This window comes from Alligator mississippiensis, chromosome 3, assembly GCF_030867095.1.
Source record: "Alligator mississippiensis isolate rAllMis1 chromosome 3, rAllMis1, whole genome shotgun sequence".
Lineage (NCBI taxonomy): Eukaryota > Metazoa > Chordata > Crocodylia > Alligatoridae > Alligator > Alligator mississippiensis.
Genome location: NC_081826.1, coordinates 115,186,758 through 115,200,732, shown reverse-complemented (window position 1 = coordinate 115,200,732; position 13,975 = coordinate 115,186,758).

Here is a 13,975-nt window from a genome sequence, read left to right as displayed (position 1 = left end):
AATGTATTTGCAGTAGATCTGTTGCCTATAAATCATTTTATATAAATGGCATTCAGGTGGTTTGTTCAACCCCAGCTTTTCTGAGTGCTATTTTGTAATTAAAAATATAATTTTTTTTAACTAAATTTTGAGTTTCACTTAATTTTCTGTATCATGAGAATAAAATCAGTACATTGGAAAGAGAGAAAGATAGATCAAGATGCACTGAAACAGGGAAAAAGTAATCAAAATTAACAAGCAATGAGTATACATTTTGGATTTGATCAGTCTCAAGTATAAGTTCTCCTAGCTCCTTTTTTCCCCTATGTTTGTATCACCATTTGAAAAGGTCATTACCCAGTCTCTGTTAATTTCTTTGTATCAGATAGGTTCTATATTTTCCCAATATAGTCCTTCTTTGCAGTTGTTACAATTTAAATTAATTTCCCTTGAACATAGATGATTAGAGTTGTCCAGAGTAGGCCTTATCTATACCTTCTACAATGGTGTTAGTACTTCCCTATCTTTTATGGAAATACTTTACTGGACATGTCCCAGGATAACACGCTGATCTTTCTTCACAGCCTCATCATCACATTGCTGGATCATAGTTATCCTGTATTCAACTAATACCTACATTTCTTTCCACACTTTTATCATTTCTAACACGAGCTTCCAGTTTTCAGCGGAAATTCTTGTTGTTGGTCCCTAAGTGTATGATTTTATATTTGTACCTTTACATTTCATCCTGTTTCTACTACTTCCAGTGTTCAGGGGTTTCCAGTTCTTCTTGTATAATATTCAGAACTTCCTTTACATTAACCAGTGATAGAAACAAATTTTGATCAGTACTGTCTTGGGGTTTAATCAGGAAATGGGTAGCCTAGAAACAAGAGAATCATTTTCTTGTATATGTTAATTATTTCAGATATCTAGAGCCCATATAATTGGTTTTTTTTCCCCTAAAAAAAGTGAGGTAGTAAAATGGTAAGAAATGTAAATGAAAGTGATTACAAAAAACTAGAACTCTTGGTTCCAAAATGATACCTTTCATTAGACCAACTGGAAAATGGCAAGAAAATTGTCCTTTTCTGCAAGCTTTCGGGAGCAAAGTCCCTTTGTCAGGCTCTGGGAAAAATGTAGATGGTACAAGATGGTAAAAAGTCCCCATAGGTAGGAAATAAACTTCATTTTTGCACAGAGGGAGCTGAAAATGGAAGTCTGTCCCTTTGGGTCCATGAGCGTGTCTTTGTGAGCTGTGTTGAGTAGCTCTTTGATGCGTTGATCAGGTAGAATTCCTTCCCTGGAGGTGTCAGATGGCAGGCAGGGAGGCAAAAAAGGACAATTTTCTTGCCATTTTCCAGTTGGTCTAATGAAAGCTATCATTTTGGAACCAAGAGTTCTAGTTTTTTGTATGTCTCTTTGTCTCAGACTAACACGGCTACCAAGTACACCCCTGAATGAAAGTAATTGACATCTAAAATGGTACATTTTAAAGTTACACGACAATTAACATGCTTCCTAAATATTAGTCAGAGATGTAAATGATTACTATCTAATTATCTAATAATATGGTGTGCTAGCTTGTTAAATATGCAAATGTTCTTTATAAGCTTCATCTATTAATAATGGAATAATTATTTATCTATAATGTACTTGAGAGTTAATAACAGAAAGTGTATTTATTGAGTATATAGCTCAGATGAATTTTATTGGCCTATAAGAACTGTTTTGTATCTTGACCGCCTTGGATTCTGTCTTTCATGAGCCTGAAAAATGATGGAGAACTATCAGAAATGCATCCATCAATATAATTAAGACTCTATTTCCAACAGCAAAAGAAAGGTTGGGTCCCTAAATCCACATGGGATGTCATCATCAAAAAAAGAAACAACAGGTGAAATTGAATCTCCCTGGGCTTTTGAATAAGAGGAATTTAACAAATAAAACATTAAAATGGAAACAGATAAACTGATAACCTGTCTCTTTACCAGAGCTTTCACCTCATCCAGAATGCTAAGCAACATGGTTCTTGAATTATACTTGTATCATTACATGTGGGACTGAGATTATTAAAGGACCTGAGTTTATCCTGCTCTTTCATGCAAAACTTGTAATACGCCACACAAAAAAGAAGTGAAAGATCAGGCTCAACTAAGGCTTAAAATTAGTTAAGCTTACCAACTAGAACCTTTCCAGTCAGACAACAATGGACGTTTATACAAGTGCCCCAGGAGCCACTCTAATTAAAGTTCCCAGAATGTCTTGTATACCAGCATCCCTGCACTTCAAAATGGCAGAGGAGATGCTTTATCTAAAGCTCATTGAACGAGCTTTAGAAAAAGTGCTTCCACCAGCATTTTGAAGCACAGGGACACTGATACACAAGAGACAGGAGGCCGCAGGAGCTCAGTAATTGTCACGGTCCAACAAACTTGATTAATCGAGTCTGCTTCAACGTGCTGGAATTCCAGTGCTTCAGAGCAACCTCCCTGATCGTATATAGGTACTCAATAAGTTCCACAGTCAAAGATCTTGCTGGGTTCTTTTTTTGGTCTCTGACAGATTATATGTTAATCATGCAATAGATAAAACTTTGAGTAATTTATCACCTAGTAAAAATGGCAAACAAGCCTCAAGAATGTTACTTGTTAAAAGTAGAATACTTTTGTAGTACATTCATATTGGACTTGAATGTGAATATATGCCATGTTGCATAAGAAATGATAGGACATCCCTGGGTCTTCCAGCAAGCCAGGGTATACTGCTTCTTCTTTCAACCCCAACCAGAGCTGTCAAATGCAGCCTGCAGCTGCCTACACATAGGAGGGCATGCTGTCCACTCGCTTATTCCTGCTGACAAACCACAGCTGTGCTCACAACCCCAACTGCTGTCATCAGTCAAGGTGTCCCAGGTACTGTGCAAAGGGAATCCCCCTTGCAGAGAATTAGGGTGGCGAACTGATCAATATGGCCTTGTAGGGACCCCTCTGGGATCCAAAGCTGCAGGAGAGCCCCTTAAAGATCGTGGTATCTGCAGGTCAGATCAGGGGACAAGGGTCAGTGGTGCTCTGGGATCCTGGACTACAGACAGAGTGGGAACGCTATGAACCTGCCTGCAGCCTAGGGCCCCAGAGAGCCAGGCTGTGGGGTCCATAAATCCTGGGCTACAGGCACTCCTGGAACTTGAAGAGGCTTACAAGCCTTTCAGTGAGTCTCTCTGTTCCACTAGCACACTCTCCTGGGAGCTATGGAGCATGTTACAAGTTTGTAGCATGACAAAAATAACATCTGCAGAGGCTTTTGTTTTCTCTTGTTTTGTTTGAAAAGCTATACAACATTCCTTTAAAATATTATGTTGTGTACTGCCAATCTAATATTTAAAATGAGCTGTTCCATTGACTTCAATATCTACTGGGTCAGGCCAGCCATGCCCAAACAGGAACAAGTTGTTGTTTGTGTACAGAAGAGAATAAATATGCTTATTTCCTTTTATTATGGATTTTGCTAGTCATGGGCCAGTTAATCAATTTACACATTAAAAAAGGATTAACTGTAAACCAAATATTTGAATAATCCATACTTCTGTACTAACATATTTCTTTGGTTTTAACCTGTGGTTATTACCAGGATGAAACAAATCATATTAAGGGTTTTGTTGAAATCTGGAGTTGAATGATTTTTAACAGTCCATTTTGTAACATATCTACTGTTTTTGCTAAGTAGGTATCAGTTTGTGCCAATTTCCTCTTTGCATTCAACAGCAAAGCGATTCCTGCTCAGTTGGTTCATGAAAAACCCTTTTCTGTCTTTAATTTTACCTGGTTTGATGGGGCAGGGGAAAAGGGAAGTCTGATAGGTGCTCCTGAAAAGGAAAACTGCTCTGGGGATCTAATGTTTCTTTTTGGATTAAAAAGAAATAGCCACCATGGGGTAGAATGTAGGAAAATAGAACAAACTAGCATTTTTTTTGTAGATCTACAGAAAGATTATATGTAGGTTTTAATCTGCTCACAGTGAGCAGTCTGGGTTATAAATGCACTATTTCAGATGTCAGTTTAGTTAGATTTCATGGGAATTTGCAGAGTCCCATTGCTCACAGTTGACTCAGACAATAAAAATCTGTTTTCTGCCATTAATCCAGCATCAGCTGGCCAACTAGTCACCTGCAGAGAACAGTGAAAGATGGGAATTTGGAGGCATTCATGTTACTCACCATATATTGCCTTGGCACACAAACAAAAAATTATCTCAGGGGAATTGTATGCCGCAAAGATGTTCTCTTGTTCATTCAAAGCAGGACACAAGCTTACCAGTGTATTTCCTTGTAGTTGCATTCTTATCTATAATTAAGAGAAGAAAACCATTTCCTCTTCATAGGAGGTAGAAGAGACTACACAAATGCAAAGGACCACTGATAATATATAAATTATAACTTGTTCTTTCTCAGGTGAATGAACAGAATCTATACTTTAGGTAATGATATATATTTAACAATAAGGAGTGCCACAGGTTTTAAAAAGTATTTTTGTAAAATCTACCTGCCTGAAGTAATATGGCTTTACAAAAACCATCTGCTGCTACAGACCAGATTTTAGGATTTAGTGCCATATGGCACAAACAGTTTATTTTAGTCCTGGTATAACACCTTTGGGAGGAAGGTATGACTTGGTTCAAAGACATCAGAATTTGGCCACACAAGCTCACATATAACTCCCTAAGGCTAAGGACACAAATTACACATAACCTGGTATAAGTGATCAGAAACTAGTTCAAATCTGTAACACAACAGAAGTTCAGTGCACAAAAATCAGTTTCAAAATGGCTGAAAGTGGTTTAAGATAAACCTGGATAGATGTAGTATCAGACTTAATTGATTTAGGTTAAATCAGCTGATTGAACTTCAGTTCTAGATCCCCTCTAGATTCAACTTAACTTACGATGCTTTCCCCCTCCCCTGCAACCCCCCACCCCCTAGGGTGGGTGGGCTAGCCTTGGCCCAAGCTGTCTGCTCCAACTGAGCAGGGAGGCATGTTATAGCACCCCTCAGCTTCTGGCCTGAGCCACTGCAGGCATGTGGCTGCATTTCCAGAATCAAAAGTGAATGTCTGCTCACTTGCTTATCAGTTCAATCTACTCAGCTTAGATTAACCTGCAAAGATTAAATCAATTCAGCCTTCAGCTTTTTGACTGTCTGTACTTAACCTAAGTGAGCAGCCCTTTGCAAGGGTCAACATCCACTGTAATGTCCACAGCCAACCTGAAACTCCTACTTTATTTCACAGTTTATAAGTCAAGGTTTGAAGTCCAATTTTTTACTCTTAAAATTCAACTTTGACTTATACACTATATCAGTGTTCCCTGCAAACAGCACTGGGCTCGGCGCTCAGCTGGTGTGGCTCCATCTCCTGTGAACAGTGCTGCCTGGGTTGTACCAGCACTGCTTGCAGAGGATGGGGCCACACCAGCCAAACGCTGAGCCTGGCACCACTCCCAGGGGATGAGGTCGTGCCAGCTGAGCACTGAGCCTGTCCCCATCCCCTGTGAGTGGCACATCCCCAGCTGACTGCCAAACCCATCTCCGCCCCATCCCTTGCAAGCAGCACCAGGCTCGCAGGGGATGGGGCTGCACCAGTGAGTGCTGAACCTGTTCCCATCCCTGTCCCCATCCCCTGTGAAAGGCACATCTCCATCTAAGTGCCAAATCCAGCCCTGTCCCCATCTCCTGCAAGCGGCAACAGGCTCACAGGGAATGGGGCTGCACCAGCGATTGCAGGTGACAGGGCTGGGCTCAGCACTCAGCTGATGTGACCTCATTCCCTGCAAGTGGTACTGGGCTTGGCACTCTGCTGGTGGAGACCCATTCCCTGTGAGCAGTGCTAGTGCAGCCCAGGCAGCACCACCCACAAGGGATGAGGCCGTGCCAGCTGAGCGTCAAGACCAGCCTCATCCCCTGCTATGAGTGCCAGGCTTGGTGCTTAGCAACACTGCTTGCAGAAGACAGAGCCAGGCTTGGCACTCAGCTGGTGCGGCCCCATCCCCTGTGAGCCCAACAGCACTCCCAGGGGCGGGAGACAGGCTTGGTGCTTGGCTGGGGATGCATTGTTCACAGGGGGCAGGGACAAGGATGGGCTCGGTGCTTGGCTGGCGTGGCCCCATCCCTTGTGAGATGGCAAGACTGCTTGCTGGGGATGGGGCTATGCCAGCCAAGCACCAAGCCCGGCTCCGACTTATACACTGTGCCTATGAAAATCCTTACCTTTCAAATCAGAAAGCCAGGGTCAACCTATATGCTCTTAAATACTATTATTTCCTAAAGGCTTTAAGAAATCTTGGTCTTAACTGGTTAAGAAAGTCTGCTCTTTCAGGAATACAAATGTCTTTACTGAAAGCAATGGGGAAATGTCAAAAGGCCTGATTTGGATACAAAAAGTTTAGATGTTCATCTGAAAGTAATATCATTTGTGGGGCTGAAAAACAGGTGACTGAATACCTTTGAAGTTCTGTGCATTCAGTTGCCATTGACCTGAACATTTCTTTGGCTGGAACGCAGGAATCAGGTGCCAGTTAACTGATTCGCAGTAGGAGAAATGCTGCCAAATGAGGAAATTTAGCAAATATCTCAGAAATGTTTCTAAGCACTGTCTCTTGCATTGGATTTCTGCTACTCTAGGCTCCACTAAGCCTTTTATTGGATTCTTCTAGGTTCATTTAAATAATCACTGAATATTATCTTCATAAAAATGGACAAAACACACAATAGAAAATGGAAGGTGAACAACTACATAGGAGCAAGCTGTATCTAAAATGTATCTCCAAAAAGCAGGCTTGAACAGGCCTCTAGTTAACTCCCTTGCATCAGGCTATGGCCTTGAACTTGGCCTGCCTGGTACAGCCATTAATTCCAGTCTGTCACCTCCTCAGTTGAGCACAGTGATGGGCATAGGTGATCAGAACCCAGCATCTGGGCTTAGCCATCTGCCCACTCCCTGCAAGCAGAGGGGCCAACCAGAGTCAGCTGACCCCTTACCCCTTCCTATAAAAAACCCTGAGCTGGAAGAGAAAGTATCCAGGCAACAAGGCTCCATCTTGTACCCAAGCTGCCTTACACTTGGCTTGTGTCTCTACCAGCTCTCTGGCAGATTCTTTAGCTACTCAACCCAGCTTGCCCATGGACCCCACGTTTGACCTGAGCCTTTGGCTCCCTAACCTGACTGATTTGATTTCCCAGATACCTGGCCAGCTGGCCTCCTGACCTTTCTTGTGCTCTGCCCAACCTTCTAGATCTATGGTTCCCCAGACAGCTCTGGCTTTTGGTTTCCTGGCTTCCCTACATTTGGACTCTGCATACTCCCCTCAGATCTTGGTTCCTTCTTCTAACCATGGGTGACCCCCAGACTTGGCTGCCCATGACTTGGCATGTCACTTTTGAACAGGAGATGGATAATGAGCCATTGCATTTGGACTAATTTTCTTACAGTAACAGTAATGCCTATAAGCAACACCAGTCATTAGACACACTTTTTTTCAGTCCAACTCTAAAAGCAGTTCATTATTAGTACACACTCAATAGGTTGATTTGATGTTCTGCATAATTAATTGCCACACTCTGGATGGGATGTTGCTCTAGATGCACAACATTCCATCCAGTATACATTCCGTGTGTGTGTGTGTGTGTGTGTGTGTGTGTGTGTGTGTATGCACCACTTCTTTCCATAATAAGTATATAAACAGCATTAGTCCAAATATTTTTGCAGAAAACAAATAAATTTTTAAGCAAGTGTGTCACATTCCAAGCCAAAGTTGAACCAAGGACATGGTGGTAATACATTATCATTGCACCAATTAAAGCCATTGTGTGGCTCTAGAAAATACATTTTTCCTCCCATCTTGGAGAAGTAACTTTCACAGTAACAAAATTGTACTGGAAGAATCAACCTTTCAATTTAGTCTTTTTTGGCAGTAGTAGAATTTGTTTGTTACAGCTAGCAAGTTTCCACAATACTGAAGCCAATAAAGAAATTTAAAGTAAAGAAAAGTACAAAAGCTGTAAAAACAGAAAGAAAATGCTAACAAAGATATGGAGCAGAAGTATCTATCTCCACTAGCCTAATATGAAGATACAGGCAACCCCCACTTAACGCTGTTTCACTTAGCGCTATTTTGCTATAACGCTCATTTGCAATTGATACCTGATTTCACTTAGCGCTCAGCGAGTTTCGTTATAACACTTGTAGTCACCATCTTGGGTCATCAGATACTTTCAGTTTCACTTAACGCTCATTTCACTTAATGCTCGTTTTTTCAGGAACCAATTAAGAGTGCTAAGTGGGGGTTGCCTGTATACTAAAGATAGAGAAAGTCTTACCATCTGCAATTAGAGAGTAGAACAGAGCCATTGCTCATTCTCTTGCATGCAATTGATGATGATGATGATAATACCTACCTCACATATCAGTTTTAAACTTTAAATCTCAAAAAGCTTTACAATGAGTCATGCTGTATTAATGTTATTACCATATTTACTCAAATATAAAACAACCCTGTATATAAAGACAACCCCCCCTCCCAGTTAGATTCTAATTGTACATTTGTCATAATTTTTCAGGTCTAGAATCTATTTATTGGAGTTTTGCCTTGAATTTGCCCCCTTTCCACTGCTACAGCAGGGAAAATAAATCGGGGGGGGGAGATCAAGTAGTTTCCTTGCCCCCCCCCCATTTCTTTCTCCTGCAGCCTTCCTCCACTCCTTACTGTCAGACCCTGCTCTCCTTGAGCACATGGAAGCAAGGAGCAAATTTGAAAACACTAACTTTGCAATAAACATATAGGCAAATTACTGAGTACCCATAGACTTAGTTCATCCAGAACTGCTGCAGTTTACCATTTTTTTTCAAACTGCTGCAATTTTTAACACAGGTACTCCATAAATACAGTGGGTGCAGCCACATGAGACGTTTACTGCACAGTTAATTAATTACCTGTGCAGTAAACGTCTCAGCATCTACTCTATTAGGGCACACAAAATGAAAAAACGCTGCAGCAGAGTAGTACTTATAAAAACAAGTACAGGAAACCCCCACTATTCGAGGGTTCAGTATTTGCGGTTTCAAGTATTCACGAATGCTGAACCCGCTTCTTAAATACACTTAAAGGAGCTCCTCAGGAGTTCCGCGCTTGCCACTGCTATGCTCCTGCCGTTGCCAGAGCAGCTGTGCGCCCCCACCTCCCCAGCCGCCAGGTGCACTGAGTTCATGAACGCAGATGGCATTCGTGAACGCAGTGCCTTATTTGAGGATTTTGCCATTCATGGGGGATATGAGAATGTATCCCCTGCGAATGGCGAGGGATGCCTGTACTACTCTTCCATGGAGGTTTTTCATGGACTGAAGCACCCTCATTCCCTAGCCAGCCAGCTCAGTATCTACATGTGGTTCTGGCTGCTCCAACCAGGCTCCATGTGCTGTGAAGGACAAATCTCCCATTGACCTCAACAGAAGGACTGGGTCCTAAACCTGAAACTTTTCCTTAAATGAAGGTATGGAAAGATTCTTATTAAGTGGGTTTCCACCCTTCCAAAAATTCTATTGCTGCTAAATGGATTTCACAATTAAAACATTAGGTTACAAACCTACAAGTTTCTCCATCATGCAAGCAAGCACTCAATCAATTTCATAGAGTGTCCGTCGTATTTGATCAATGTTGGTATTTTGTTGATGCTATAACAGCTAAAAAAAATAATCCCCCACATTATGTGGTTATTTTCACTTGCTGAGTCAGAAAAGCAAACAGGGTCCAACATCTGCATTTATTTTTGTTCAGTAAAGCTTGCTTTTCCCTTTAGGGTTCAGAGCAAGCAAACTGCTGCTAACCATGATAATTACACAGTGCTCAGCATGTTGAATATAATAACATTGTAATTGTCCAAGGGTTTGAACAATTTGGACTGATTTTGTATAGTGTATAATTTACAGTAAAGATTCAAAATGTGTTCTTTTGCTCTGAAAACCTCTTTCATCCTCTGGATCATTATGCATGGAGACAGGCATCCACAGTCAAATTTGACCCAGATGAAGAACAGCCTCTGCAAAAGTAGAATAATTTATTTTATTGACATTCACTTAATTTTATATGGATCCGATTCTGTTTGTGATGGTCAATGTAATATAAATAACTGACACCCTTCTGGGGACATTTGGACAAAACAAATATATACAGATTCTTGCAGTGTTACATCAATCACAACAAACAAGCAACAGAGACTGAGCTGGGGTAAAAGGACATAAGAAAATATTAATGAATCTTACGTATAAAAATTGTTGATATTCTTCTGTAAGTTTAGGGCATAACTTTGTCATATCCAGTTATATAGTGAGGCCCTGACCCTGCAAATACTGACATGCTTACATTTGTACATTCTGAATAATCATTTAGAAGTCAATTGATAAGAACGTAAAGTTAAACACATGCACTGAATCTCTGTAGGATCAGGGCCTAATTATACCTTCAACGTACCAGGTAACAACTCTGAATGTCAATTAGAATAATGTCACACAAGATGGGACGCAGTGACCTGCTGCCACCCCACCTCCCCACATGCAGTGCTAAGCCCAAAACATGTATCATGAGGCTTGTTTTCTTTTAAAATACAGTTGACATCTATTAGTAGCAACATGCCATTACCTTTGCTCTACTTGTTCCTGAGCAGCCATTGCTGTTATAAGGAGTGCTGTCCTAATAGACAGTATGAAAAATATTCCCAGGGGAAATGTTGTTAAGCAGCTGTTGCTTCTATAAGGTATTGTTGCAAACCGGACACAAAATATTTTTATTCTACTTCTCAGAAAACAGCACAAAATGTCTTACTATGAAAACAGGATACTGATTTCTCAGGAGGTTCACAATATCTGTTTCACAGCAGTTTTTCATGGTGTGAAACAGACTTCTTGTTCATTGAATATTTTTATTGAAAAATCTTATAAAATGTTCATTTGACAAAAAAACCCCAGTAACTGTTTTCATAATATTTTAATAAAAATGTCACAAAACTGCATGTTTAAAAAAATATTATATATATGATATACTAAAGGTAGGGAATATATCCCTAATATATAATATTATTTTTAAGTGAATCCATTTATTGATTTTTTATTTTTTATTTTTTATTGAAGGCATCACTAATAAGGCATTTGGGGTATCTGGCTTGCAACCAAAAATTAGAGCTTTGTCTCAGGTTGGCAATACATACATTGAGAAATATTTTTTAAAAAGAAGAAAAAATAATTGAAATGTTTAAAATTATAGGCTTATTATCTCTCTGTGCCTCACTTTACCCACTCGTGCAATAGAAATAAGCAATATAGACCTCACGAGCCTGTTGTGAGAATTATTTATTGGTCGTTTTATAAAGCACTTGGAGACTCTAGGATTAAATGCAGTATGCAGATATATGCATTATTATAAAGATAAATTCTGTAAGGGTACACACCCACATTACATTTCAAGTAGATGAATTGCAGTTAATCTGGTTTAAACACAAGGGCTAAGTACAGGTGTTTAAGAAACCAGTGGTAGAAGTGCTCTAACTGGTATGCTTTACTCTAAGTGCCTCTCTTTAGGTCAGGAGGAAGGAGAACACACGTGAGCCCTTGTGGGGGTAGGTGGGCAGGGCTCAGAGCCTATCTGCACAGCCCAAGCCCAGCAGGGATGGAGAAACTCTTGCACAGCTCCCAGCATGCCCCATGAGCTCCCTGGGCTACAGAAGATTCCCTACTGGAGCTGAATGACTGAGCCACCCCAGATTGGTGGGGACATCGTGGCTGCCCACCTGGCCTTGCTGCAGCAGTGGTTCATCATGGCCACAAGCCATCAGCCAGCTGTCCTGCACATGCCAACCCAGCACCTACCAAGTCTGTGAGTATCAGATGCCTGGGTCCTGTAAGAGTTTGTCCCGGATGCCTGGGTTAAACGAGTGTGTGTCTGTGTGCATGTGCGTGTGTGTCCCAGATGAATCCCCAGGATCCGCAAAACCCTGGCTGAGTAGTTCCTCACCCACATGGACTGGGAAGGCTTTGAGTGCCCCTGCACTGGCACTGGGCCATAGGTCTTCTGCTCTGGGCTCCTCTGGTCCTACACCACAGATGCCGCAGCCCACAACCCAGGCTGCCCAGGCACCATCCCCCTTGAGAGACAAACTTGGGTCCAGTTGAGTAGACTGAGATCTGGATGTGGACACTTCAAAGCAACACTGTGGATCTTGGACAGCCCCCTGTGTGAATGCACAGCACTGAAACTGAAAGCTGCAATCTTTACAAATTCCCAGATGGTAGATGGACTCCACACAGAGTGGTAATAGCAGACAGTGACTTATAGCTGGCTGGAGGAAACAAAGGTGGGGAGGGGTTGGAAACAGGGATTTTCCTGACTCATGTTAGTGATAGCCCAGAGGTGGTGTTGGCCTGGCACTCAAGCAGACGAGTCAAAATCTGGCTGAGGTGAGACCGCCACCTTGCAAGGAGGGGTGGGGGAGGCAAGCAGGGTGTCACAAGGCCCCGTGGGTTGCTAGTGAAATGCAATGTAACACAAGTTGCGTTGGGAGCTGGTACACATGCTGGCTACGGTGCTCTAACTTACAGTGCTGAAGTCTGATATCACATCCATCCAGGCATATCTTAGAGTGTGATCCACCATTTTAAAAAAGCTCTATGTACCCTAACTGTCTGTTTGGTTACAGCTGTAGAGCACTTTCTGCACATCTAGTACACAATAAGTGTAACTTTTGTACCTGTCCAAGGTGCGCAGGCATTTGCAGTGCATAAAACTGGATAAAACATGGCTAGCATGGAGTAAATTCCAACCTCATTGCACGAGGCTTAAATTGCCTCTGTATGTAGTTCATCTAATAGAAGTAATGCTTTTAACACATTCCCTTGCAATGCAAATGCAGCTGCTGCAGGGCCTTCAGCACACCAGTGTGCACTACTCCAAACCTCCAACGAGACACTCTGTGAGTCAGCCAGATTCCACTGCTCTGCTCTGAGACAGCCAAACTCCTCCCCATGACAGTCCCAGAGCTGCAAAAGTCCAGCCCCTCCTGACCCTGAGCTGGTGGGTGATAGCAACCCTCTAGCACCAGACCTCTGACTCACCACACCTCTCCCCACTGTTCCTGCAGCCCCCTCTCTCCCCTGGCATGGAATCTGCCCAGCTGGAACCAGAGACACCAGACTTTCTGCCCACATTGACAACTGATCAGGCTTTCAAGTAAGGCCTTGGTGGTGGAGGAATGGCAGGGGCAGAATGAGGGAAACAGAGGACTCTGCTCCCCATCGAGGCAGGCTAGGGATTCGGCCATAGTTGGGAAGCTTTGGCTGGATGCATCTGGCCACTGCAGCCAGTGTTGAGCAGTGGGTGGGGGAGCTTTGGCTGTGGTATTGCTGGGGCTGCAGCCCCTCTTGTGTTGCCAGAGCCCTGGTGTGGGGATTTCAAGTGCCATGACTGGGGCAATTTCCCCCCCTCACACACCCCACACCCTCAAAACCCATGTTTGCAGCCCCACACGTGGGGGTGAAGTGCATGACTGAAGTCCTGGTTGAGGGGAGTTGCCCCTACCATGGTACTTCACATCTGTGCCTGCAGCCCCAAGCAGCCCCCTGTGAGGGTAGATTCCTAAGGGTTTTGGGGGGACCAGACACAGGACTATGAAGTGCTATGCTGGAGAAATCCAGCACATACTGAACCCCATAACTAAATTCCTAGACTGAAAACTCAATACAGCCACTCTAGCATTAGTGCCAGCTCTAAAATCTGACTCTCTCATCAGTGCTTAATATACAGGTTTCAGAATGAAGTGATTCGAACATTCTCTACATCAATTGTCTGCCAGTACTTTCATTTTTAAGGTCATTTCTAAATGATACTAAATGCAAAATAAGGACTACAAAATTCTATTTCTTTTTTTTTTTTTATTGTTATTTTGTACTTATAGGCCTTCAAA